Here is a 12317-nt window from a genome sequence, read left to right as displayed (position 1 = left end):
TTTCTGTGCGAGCGAAGCCGCGGGAAAAAGCTAGTTAATATATAAAACTATAGAAGTAACAGGGTTGCCTTACAAAAATGACGAGAATTATATTATACGTGCTCTAATTAGGGACCGAAAATAACAGTTATTCTAAAATTTTCTACCATAAAAATCATTAATAAAAAGTTGATTATTATTGAAATTTAAGATAATCTACACGAAATATAACGAAAAAATATCAATTTTTATACTTTTCGGTTACAATAGTTATTAGTGTCCAAAAAATTGGATCTTCCTTGATAACTGTTATCGATGAAGGAAAACTGTTTCGATTGCTCGTAACAGTTATCGGTGAGAGTTTATTTCTATGCTTGCTCCATCCGAAAAAGAGTAGACAAATCAATAATTAAATAAGCAACCGAAATTAATTTTCTCATCAATAATTATTATGAACAAAAGAAAAGAAATTCGATTATCGATAACTGTTATGAGCGATCGAAATAAATTTCTCTCAACGATAACATTTACCAAGAAGAGAAAAAATATTCGATTACCTATCATCCTTATTTCAGTCGATGAAACTTATTATTCCACGACTTTTTTTCTTTTTGGTTGTAACACAGTTCGGGTCCCTGGCTCTAATAATATACATATCTCTAAGAATAGTAATAGCATTTCTAGATCGAAACGTTTTCTAAGAGTTGCATTCTAAAATCGGACATTTCACATGCAACAACCTAATAAAATTGATAATCATATTGTTGGTTTCACAGTTTTCTTTCGACTTTCGCCGTATTTCGGATGACGGTACCTAGTCGGCTTGTAAGATGTTCTATCTGTCTCGGAGTGTAGATCATGAATATTGCGGAGTCGGTCGAGGAGTTAGTCGTTCGCCGGTTGAATACATAGTTCCGATCACGCGGAATGAAGAAGCAGATGGCGACTGGAGGGCAGGGTGGCGACGTCAACAAGTGTCTTGGCACGTTCGGTCGGTTTTTCACCGGCGAACTGTCTTCTTCGCGGAGCCCCTAAAGGCGTTTCGTTCTCACGCGATGCGACCAGGAAATTGCGGGAAGTGTCTGCCGCTGCCAAGTGGCCGAAAGTTTAACGTTACATCGCGCCCGTCGCGTCGTTCGAATGAATCAGCAGCGACGCTTCCTTGCCCCCGTAACGTCGCCAACTTCCGCCGCCCAGTTCATTTTACGATCCTTTATAATCCGAATATGGCTCATAAAACTGCGGTCTGTATCTCTCTACCGGGCTGCCGGAAAAATTCCTCCAAACTTCAATTTTCTCTCCACGGAGCAGTTTCCTCCGCGAGATCCTTCCGGATCCGAATTTCATTCCCGACTACTTCGCGTCAGCGTAATGAATTCGTTACAATAGGTTTCCCGTTTCTAATCTCTATGCAAAATGAAAAATTTTCTGTTTTAATTTTTCCACTATCAATGACAAAATCCTTAATTTTATATAAAAAAAGAAACGAAACCTACACATTTATTTCAGTGGAGTTATTAACAAATACAACAGCTACTGGAAACTAGAAAAGACCGTAGCGACTGCAACACTCCAGCAACACTAGAAAACAGTTCTACCCCCCACCATTGCAGTAATTCACTTCTCCACTCGTTCGCCCCACTAAAAAGGTGTTAGAAGAAAACTTTCGTAAATTGGTGCTCGAGATAATGTCTCCTCGAGTCGCAAACACTAATCTGCAAGCACCATACAATCAAAAATCTCATCTCGCGGAGTGCAGGTCGCCATTCTTATCGTTCGCTCTGAAAATCGACTCTTAAGGGGGGACTTGCACCTGGAAGGTCGCAAAGTTAACTTTGAGAATTATTTTTATTCCAACAAATGGTTGTGTTCGAAAACCATTTTGTACATCAGTTGTGTCACACTTTCTTCTACAAAATACGAAATTTTCGTTAGAAAATATCCGATGGTAGGGGGATGGCAACCATGTGTATGAGATAGTTTTCCCTGTATAGTTGATTCGATCCTGATCTGGATTACCCGTGGATGCTGGACCATATGGAAACTGTGCCAGCGTCAGGCGGCAGCGTAACACGACCGGCCTTGACTATTATATTACTCTCTTACCTTCGGAATGGCGCGGAAGCGATCGCGGCTTCCGTTCAAAACGGCGAAGTCTTAACTGCAGATTAAACCAGGTACAACCATTGTGATGAGTCGGCTCGAGGAGCCGTCGCGTGCTATATCTAGGGACACACGTTTGTAGGCCGTTTATCACTAGCCGCTCCACCCCACCCTTTTTTTCACCACTTCACTCGTCTTCGTTGTCGCCTAAACGGCCTCTCGCGTCTTCCCCTCTCGCTCTCTTGCTTCTTAGGAGGTAGGTTTAGAGAACTGCTACAGAAGAAACTCGCATCGGAACAGCGACGGTAGCAGTAGTAATTGAACTAGGCGAAGAATTTGTTAAACCGACGACGACTTGATTAATAATTGACAGCAATTCGTTTCCGTAAATTTCTCTGTGGTTTTGGTCGCTTAGCTCCTCCGTGATCTATATGCAGATCAACGATAAACGATGAACTCTTAATTCAACTATTCAATAAAGATATCTTTTTCATAGATTCGATTTTCTGCTTAAACTTCGAACACTGGAGAGAAAACAATGGGATCGCGTAACAGCGACGTTAAATACTCTTCTTATATTCTGTGAATGTATGTATGTGTGTGTGTGTGTGTGCTCCTCGATTCCCTCGTAGAGATACTCTTATGTACATTTAGATATATATATATATATATTTTTTATATTATGTAATAGAGATTTCGTTATCTATGATCCTCTCGCATCTCGCGCTGTTCTTCCGATATGTCTGTCTGTTCCCTAGCGTTCGATTCCTCGTCCCAGTCACTGCTTCATCCTCTTCTTCTTCCTCTTCGTCTCCGCTCGACGATCCAACGACGATCCAACCGTTGATCCTGGATCACTCGCACCCTCTGCAAACGAAATTCCACGCGATAATGCGCGTCGCGTCCCGAGGAGCGCAAAAACGACCCGCCACGTGACAACCGACCCGCTTCGGAATCGATACGCTTCGATACGCGCGCTTTTTCGCACGGTGAATACGTTTCCACGCTGCCCGGACACCCCGACGGAATTCTAATGCCGCGAGAGAGCCTCGCAACCCCGTGTAAAACAGTATTCTCTTCGTAACTGTCGCATCGTTCGCCGAACGACACTTCTCGAAGAGGTGCTACATTCTTCGTGCCGAACGCAGAGAAGGATCAAACATCAAAACATGAAACATGCTACGGGATTTTATGTCCGAAATAGGAGGACGTTTAGCAGCAATTGATAAGAGCTGACGCTATCGATAATAAATGTTTTCGTTTCTCTCGGGAAGTCGTTTTATGGGTTCGCTGGATCAAGTATCCAGTCGCTAGAGCGTCAGAGGAGACATCACGCGCGCACCTCGAGTTCAAGAATTTTTCATGTCCGAGACGTTGCCCGGAATACCGACGTGCTCGACACGAGATATTACGGCGGGGATATGCGCTTTTTATCATTTCAAATAACACGTCTTAATGGAAGACCCTGCATTTCAAATTTTACATAGCCGAGGCAATTGTTAGCCGGGCTGAGATAAAGCGGATAGTACGATCCCGCGAGAAAAGAGAAAATAAAATCGTAGCCCTCGGCAGATTTATCGGACCCGGCCTGATTAAAATATGATCGATATCAGTTTTCCGATGTCCACGGTAATGACACGACGTTGTACCGAGTTTAATGGCACGTCCGTTTCGAACTTCACATCATCCGGAAATCGATGCGCTGCCTTGTGTCGCGTTTTCTCATTATCTTTGCCAGCATTTTTCGTCTGTCTCCCGATCAAAAACTTTTATGTTTAGCATTACGGTCTCGGACCTTCACGACCCGAACCATTTTCGATCCTTTATTTTCCAATCAGCGGAGAAGTACAAAACGCGATCAAATCAACTATATTTCAGATTATTTCCATTAATTTTGATATCCTTTCCCCCAGTGATTTGAAGAATTAATACTTCAGAATCGTAAAGAGCCAAATAAGGTATTGCTTTTATTTCAGAATTTCAATTAATTTATAATGAATAAACTGCAAAAAAAGATGTTTGCATTGATTGCAGGACACAGGAGCCAAGTCAAAATTTTATTCTTCTTTTAATTATCTTTTTAGGATGAAACTAAATATCTTTGACATGTCCACTGCTTTATATTGTAAATTGTAAATGCATAAAATCCGTAGTTTAATAATGAAAACCAAGTGTTTCACTTGAAATGTATTTCAATGATTTATTTCTCGAGCATTCCAGCGCTCGAAGAAACTTCACATCCACGCGAAGCGAAAGGGTGCCCGTTAAAGCACGAATAACTCCTTATTCTTCGCTACAGCACCGACACTGTAGGGAAGTTGCGCGGGCGCGTTTAGTGCCTCGGTTAAAATGAAATTTTTTGATGGGCCCGGGTGCACGGGGAAATGATGCGCAGAGTGATGCTCGTGTATGAACCTGCGACCGGATCATAAAGGGCATAGCAAATATATGAAAGTTCCGCGGAACTTCGCAGCCGTTTTATGAAAGGAGATTCCGACGTAACTCTGTTATTCATACGTCGCAAATAGATTTCTCTGTTAACCCCCTTGCACGTCGATTTATTTCGCGGCGATGAAAATATTGATTGCGTAACGATTTCGGAAACACTCTGTGTATTTCTAAACGATCCGACCTGCACCGGCACGCGAAGGGGCGCGCGCACGTGTCGCTTTCTCCTCGCCCTCGAACTGACGTGCTATTGACCTGCTAAAACCAACTTTCCACTGCGCAATTACGGAAGATTTTTATTAGCCGCAACCGATCCGCGCCTCTTGAAATTCTCGCTTTGTATGCGAGCCCCGGCCGTTTAAACTGCAACTCGATGGCACGCAAAATTCCGAAGCTGCCGCGGGGTCCGATGCGTTCGAGTTCGTTGAATGCAGTTTGCAATTTATGGCTGATTTCACGATACCATCGCCGCGCCCGGCCAACCGGCACTACGCGCTTCCGATTTTTTGTCTCGCAATTACCTCTGCGGAAGATCATCGGATTTCTTTTTTATTTAATGCAATTTGAATCTCTCGGTATACAGATTATTTTGCCGTACATTATTTTTCAATACATTGTGATACTTTAAATAAACGTAGCTGAATGCACAAGCAGTTTTAAAGACGTACCGTTTTCTTTAAACCTCTATAAATCACAGGCATTCAGAAACGAGTAAGTTAAGTTTGCATGTTTCCACCGTAGTTCAAACATTGCATGAAAGCGAAGATCATCGGACGAATTCAGCGAATCAAAACAGCGTTGCTACTAGTTTTAAAGAACCAGAGCTTTTCTGCGAGAAATTAGACATTCGTACATTATTAAAAAAATTTGAATAGAATTGCTTCGTGATGCCTAATGTGTTCCTAAGGATTGAACAATACGCGACGAATTACGTGGTTGAACAAGTTTTACATATCAACCGAGTGATACGTTCTTTACATTTCGCGTCGTAATGTGCTCTGTACATGTTCTCTGTTCCAGTCAGCTTGTGTCGTGCCTCTTATCGGCTCAGCTTTTTTTGTCGTGACTGATGTATGAAACGCTAGGGGCAGCGGAGAGAAATTTTCCTATTTTCCTATTGGCTGTCGCGAATGTTCCTAATTGGCCTAGCGTTTGGCCCGTTTAAAACCGAATCAAGAATATTACGAATAGCTTCAAGTGGAAGCAGACAGCACTGGTCAGACACGAAAGGCTAGACACATTATGCAATGCGGTGTAAAATTCGCGTTGAATCGACTCGAACGACGTGTTATGATTCGAGAGCGACCGAGAGCAATCGTAACAAGGTAAACGAACAAGCGGCAAATATTGACTTCCCGGGAGTATCTCGCGCGGCTAGATAGCAACAGTTCCGGCGAGCGTACTACGCAGGAGAAGGGTGTCTTCGATTAATCCAATCGGGATTGCGTGTACTCTCCGTTTACACATCGGCGGTGTCGAACTTTCGAATGAGAGTTTTTCTGATCGCAAGCCTGGGATCGACACTATTCGCCGCACGTCCCCCCATTTCCTCAAGTTTCCCGCGAGTTTCCCGGCATTTCCCCCCCGGTAAGAACAGGGAGATTCGAGGGCGGTGAAGTTCGCGCAATGGAAGAAACGCGGAGAATTCGTATTATCGGAGATTCGTCCGGCGCACGAGAGAGCTTCTCTCTCTCCTTCGCCGTTTGTACGAAATACCTCGGTCTGAAAGAGCATCGACCGCTCGCCTCCGGTGGAATTTTAATTCCCTAACGATAATCCACGTCGTCCCACCGCTATTCTCGGCTCCCCCTTCACGAACGAAAAGAGTCGCGGGCAGCGTGTCAGAACGAAACGATTAATCCCCCGCGATCGCGGGATTCAAAGCGACCGGCATCGACCGTCTCGTGCTCCCCGAAACACCCCCGAGCCGCGCCGCGCCGCGCCGGTTCAAAATCGAATTTCCGGCCACGGACGGAACGCCCCGAAAAGGGCAGCGCACACTGGTCTTCGACGGGGACAACACACGAGGCAACACCACTGCTCTCTTCCCGCACTCACAATATCACGGTCACGTAATTTCCCGGAGATTCCCCCGTCGTGAAATCGCTTCCCGTGGGTTAGCGAGCGATCCGTTGCGTCGCTCGTAGAAAGCCGGCGGCGACTGCTGCGTCGACCGTGGAGGAGAGCCTGCTCGATCCTCGCAGGTCGACTTACATCTCGTATTTCCGGTTTCCGGGAGCCCGGTTTGCCCACTGGCCCCAAGATCCCGCTTCGCTGTGCGCTGCAAGGAGGCCTCAGGACGCGCGGGCGCGCGCGCGCGCGTCCCCGTTGCCCTCTCACGCACTCTCACGCACCCACTCTCACCACCGATTAGGATTCGACCGACCACTCCACTCGCGCAAACACACAACGCGATACGAGAGCTGGACCGCACACGCGTGTCGTACAATCCCGGCCGAGACGACACCGGTCGTCGTCTTTCGTCGGCGTGACGGCGCGTTGGGACGCGTCGCGTCACGTCGTTCGTTCACTCGGAAGCCTTGCTGCCGGCGTACACGGAGCGCCGTCGCACGAGTCGCCGGCGGGACGCTGCTCGACGCCGACGCCGGCACTTCCTCGCTACCATCCCCGACGGTTTCGTTGTTGTTCTTCGAATGGACCTGTGCGTAGCCCTGTGCGTAGCCTGCCGGCTCGACACGGATATCGCGAGCACCGCGCGACTCGCCGCGGCTGAATGTGGGGCAAGGCTTACCCACGCACACGTCGCCGTGTGGCCTCGCTACTGCCGGCCGTCTGGCACAACGTGTGCCTCCGCTACTAACCAACCCCTCTCCCTCCGTCACCCTTGCCAGTTTCACTCCCTACCACTCTCCACGCAACCCCACGAACAACCCCCACCCCCATGACAACCGCCCCTGACGGCGACGACCCCGCACCGCGCCGCGCAGCCCCGCCACGCGGATACCAACGAGAGAGCAACCCCCTCTGCCCAACCGCGCCAACGACGATCAACCTTTCGAACCACCACCCGTCCAACACCCGTCCCACTGCGCATGACCCAGGAGCGTATCTACTACCCGAGGGCGCCTCCGGTCCCCCACCCCACCCCACTTGCCCACACGAATTCCGCCGGTCGATTTTTTTCCTACGGGGGCGCCTCCGAACGGATTGGATCAACCGCGCCGAGAGTTCTATTGATAACCGAGGCCTCGATTCTCACAGACCTTCTGATCAACCCTTTCGATGCTTGCGTCGGATATACTCGTCACGGCAGCCTGGCGGTCCACCCTTTGACCACGAGTATACTCGTCGAAAACATATTACTTTTGATATTCAACGCCACGGTCTGCTGATCAATGGACTTATCCAGCACTGAAGGTGAGTGGTATACGTAGTTTTACGGAATTGACGAGATTGTCAATTTTGAGTATAGTGTGAGCTTGAGTAAGGAAATTTATTTGATTATTGGGTTGGGAAGAAAGTAATTATAGTGTATTTTAAGGTAAAACTAAAAAACCGAATTTCTTTATTCGAGCGATGAACTTTGATCAATAAAATATTTTCTTATCTATTCTTTTTGGCAATAGATCGTCGAACAAAAGGGAAAATATCTTATTAATTAAGGTTCATCGATTTAATAAAGAATTGGGCTCTAGTTCACCCTAACGCTTTGGGCTCGAAGCAATTTAAAAAAATGTGGTATATAGTAAACTAAGAATGTGTTTTCTTACTATTCTAAACATTTTATCTCATTTGATAAAATGTTTCAATTTTTAAAAATAATTTTTCCCTTAAATAAAACAAACACTGAAAATCTTTCAATTTTTTCGTCCCGATTAAAAAAATCATGCAGTGAAGGGTTAATCATTCCCATTTTATGCAATCTTGTTTACATTGTACACATCAAATTGAACCTGTTTCCTCATAAAACGGTGGAGCTTTTTGCAATTCATAGAATACAGACGAATTGAATAATATTAAAACTGTTTTGAACAATGCTATGACAATTTTTACTGGCACCATTCGAGTGCAAAGGGTTAAAATACCGAAATTACTTTTTTGCCAACCCAATAGTTTCTGTGAAATCATCTTTTTCATTTTCATTATGTTATGAAAAAAAAACAAACATATTCGTTTGTCGTGTATTAGTATTTTGTTTATATACGACGAGTTTCATTAACGCATTCGCTTTTATCGTTAATGGAAATATTCTGCACATATTGCAGATATGAATTCTGGTTGATCGAATAATTTGTCCCGTGGTAGTAATTTCAGGAAGTAGAACTGATCGGTCATGATCGGACGCGCCAGCCGACCACTGCACTGTACAGGGTGCGGTCGAGTAACATGTACAAGCGGCTAGGCGGTGATTCTTTATGAGAAAATAAGATTGAAATATACAATACAATTATTTCATCCGGAGCTTTGTTTGCGAGAAACTCGAGGTTGGAAATGCAGCGAATACGCATGCCATTGGATAGGAATTGTCTGGCGTGTCTGATCATTACCGACCCATTCTACTTCCTGCGTATACTATAGCACGCGAGCCCGACCGATCTCTAAACTCAATTTTCCTCGAGTACGTGGCGTCGAACGAAAAAAAGTTATTCCTCTCTTTCGATTTACATTTACATGTATATTCAACGTTTTCCAAGCTGATACTTCGACCCTAATACTTCAATATCTTTATTTTTAAATAACGAGAAAATCTAACTCGGAGTAAAAAGAAGGACTTCCATTTTGATAACACAGCAAAATTCACATGTATCTTTGCACTTACAAGAAAAAAAGTATTATCCTGGGTACGTTGTCTGCATCGAGCCATTCATCTTTTTCCTGTAGCACATTTTTTTTATCTTCAACCAAAAAACGATATGATCCGTTACGATACGAAACATCGTGATTCCACGTGCAACATTTTTCCAGTGAATAATGCTCGAATCTTTTGTTCCGCTTCGCCAGAAATTCCAAAAAAATTCATGGACATTCTGCCTGAAAGGAGACATGCTTGTGAATTTTGTCAGAATTTTTGCAAAATTGATATTGAGGATTTTCAATAATTATTCGCAGCATCGTGGCCTACTGTGCAGCCTTTTCAGGAACTATGACAGTCCGGTTTATTAATCCAGCTTGGTGGGAAACACCTCGTCGCGACAGTTTCACCGAGGCGGCGTTTCTCGCGTGACGCCGTTAGGGATAGGCGAGCGTGCCACCGTGCTTTTATGCAGATGCACACACAGCGGGGAATTTTATTAAAACTGTTGCCGGGCTGTCCCCCGCGGTGGGGCAGAGCGTTTCTTTTGTTGACGTTGCGTACGCGGCACAGCATTATGCATGATGCATGACCGGTTGTTTGTCGGGGAACGAACGGTGTATCGGGGGTGTAGGAACGGCCGCGCGACGAATAGAGTCGCGGGTTGTCTCTTAAACATCTGTTCTACGCGAATCGACGCGGCACGGTCGCGCGTGCTAGCCTATCTTTCGCTACTTACCCGTCTGGTACAGTGCGCCGATGAAAAACTGTGCTTTACCGAGCGCAACAAAGCGTGCAGCTTGTGCCGTGCACCCGAGCACACGAACTGTGTCACGTTCAACAGTTTACCCTACATTCAACAGCATGTGTTCCCCAAGCGCAACCGGGCGAATCTCTAATACGCCAGCCCGCGCGGACAATGACAAACATCGCGACAGAATCGCGCAGACAATCGCGGTAGCGACTTCGCTGAAAGTGGTCGCCTCAACCAGCGAGTTAGACTTTGCGAACCACGAGTGGAGCCAGCTCGCATAATAATCACTAGACCAGACGGGAGAAATGCGATAAGCGGGGCCCCGTCTGGCCCTGCAGCGAGCCAGAAGTTGAGAGAGGAAAGGGCATAAGTCCTGGACGTGTGGTTTTTTTTAGTGGGCACAGTGTTTTATCGATAAATGTTACAAATGTCTGGTGAGTGTCCCAGAACTATCCCCACTACTCGAGAGGCCTCGGTCGGCGAGAAGTATGACTCATACGGCTCGGGTACATCGGTGAGACCACACTAATCCGAATGTCACAACTGCTTTATTTGTCATTATTCTTTTATGGAATTTTCACCAACTTATTCGTGGCATTTTTCTCAAGCAAAATGATGCCAAATATGATATAATTCCGATGAAATTTACTTGTATAATGGACGATGAAAGTTTCCAACGCGAGGAGGAACAGCGTATGGGAGGTTCTTTGAACTGTGGCGGCGCGCTGCGACTCTCTGCGTCCCAATCTTTCCCATACGCTGTCCTTCTGTGCGTCGAAAACTTTCATCGTTCATTACACAAGTAAATATCATCGGAATAATATCATACTTCGTATCATTTCGCATTAGAAAAATGCCACGAATATGTTGGTGATAGTTCCATAAAAAAATAATGAAAAATAAAGAAGTTTGTCATCGGATTAGTTATGTTTACGCTTCTCGGCGACCGAGGCTTCTCGAACTCGACTGTCCTTCTCTAAGTTCGGCAAAACTCAAAGAATAGTATCCCTGGCGTATAAATGACCCTGGGCACACCCGTGTTGGGCACTTATATCAATAAAATACTGTATTGGGAAAACCGAAGACACCCCTCTCCGTGGGGATGTACGCAAATGTGCTTTTTCCACACGTCCTCAAACTAAAAAAAAGGCATTGCCAACCACGAGAATAGCGTCGGCCAAAAGGCGGTTAGCTGCGGCGAAGAAACCGCGACTCGACGTTCGTCAAGCGTTTCGCCAACACGTGATCTCCAGAGAATATCGCGTGACAAATTTTCTTTCCCCTCGAAGCTGGCAACTTTAGAAGCAATTGAAACTCTAAATTGGTGCCTCTTAAAAAATCAATACGATTAATTGCAGTTGCTCGAGTTTCTCGACTTAACAGGAGCACACTAGTCTGCATCGTGAAATGAAAGAGTGTCCTGAAAATGTTGTATTTTAACGGCTATACTTTTTGGAGTCGGTATAGGTTGATCGAGACGAAGACACACAATTGCGTGCACCTGAGGGTTGGACGCGGGAAGAATGGGATCGCGTCGCCAGCAGACGTGCGACCGAGTCCCTAGTCGTCCCTTGACGGGCCGAGTCTCTTTTCTTCGTCCCCTTCTGTGCTCTTTCTCTGTTCGTCCCCGTATTCTCTGGAGAAATTATATTCCGGGGCCGGAGAGGGTGGCGGGTGGTAAGAAAGCTGGAAAGTGCGGCAGCTCGCCGGAAGGCAGCGGACCACGCGGTCTATTCAACCAGTGGCGGCGGTGCCAATATAGCCGGATGTTGACCCGGGCTCGATGGAATCACGAGCTACGGTGACCAATCTCTTCCACGTAAAGAATTCTTACAAGAAATATCCTCCAAAACTTCGAATAATCAGACCAATGTTATTAGATCGTGTAATCAGTCAGCCTTTAGACCAAGGAATCAGAAAGACATCAATATAATTTCTTCAGAATATTGAAAAATATTCAACGCATGTCCGGCAAAATATTAGAATCCCAATTTTCCAGAAATAATTACAAAACATGTGTTTTTGTGGAGCGAAAATGTCGCTTTTTGTACAACATATTACACGATTAATCCTCCGCTGGAAATATGATTTTTCATTAATACAATTTTTCGCCAAACCATTTTTTTCAGTGTGCTTTTTCACAGACCGGCTTTCGGCCTGGCTAATGGCGGCTCATTTCACTTAGCCGAGGCTCTTTCTCGCTCAACGTTGTTATAAATAATCCATTTTTCGTCACCCGTCAGCATTCATTTCAATAATGGCGGAGCCTCGCATGAAAAC

At 45.5% G+C, this 12317-nt stretch overlaps 1 protein-coding gene across 25 annotated transcripts in view; it reads right to left on the bottom strand.

Annotated features, from left to right (window-relative positions):
• Unc-13 (unc-13) overlaps nt 1–12317 on the bottom strand; it is a 697844-nt gene that overhangs the window by 210943 nt on the left and 474584 nt on the right. For 6 of the 25 annotated variants that reach the window (XM_076431933.1, XM_076431934.1, XM_076431936.1 and 3 more), the window contains exon 1: nt 2086–11184. The exons of 17 other annotated variants lie outside the window; for them this stretch is intronic. The gene's annotated coding sequence lies outside the window, so the exon portion shown is untranslated. Of the gene's footprint in view, nt 1–2085; nt 11185–12317 lie in introns of those variants that run through there. 2 more of the 25 variants (XM_076431930.1, XM_076431931.1) reach the window with 2 other exon arrangements.

Source organism: Lasioglossum baleicum, chromosome 10 (assembly GCF_051020765.1).
Source record: "Lasioglossum baleicum chromosome 10, iyLasBale1, whole genome shotgun sequence".
Taxonomy (NCBI): Eukaryota; Metazoa; Arthropoda; class Insecta; order Hymenoptera; family Halictidae; genus Lasioglossum; species Lasioglossum baleicum.
Note: the sequence above shows the minus strand (reverse complement) of the source record. Positions and strands in the feature narration are given on the sequence as shown.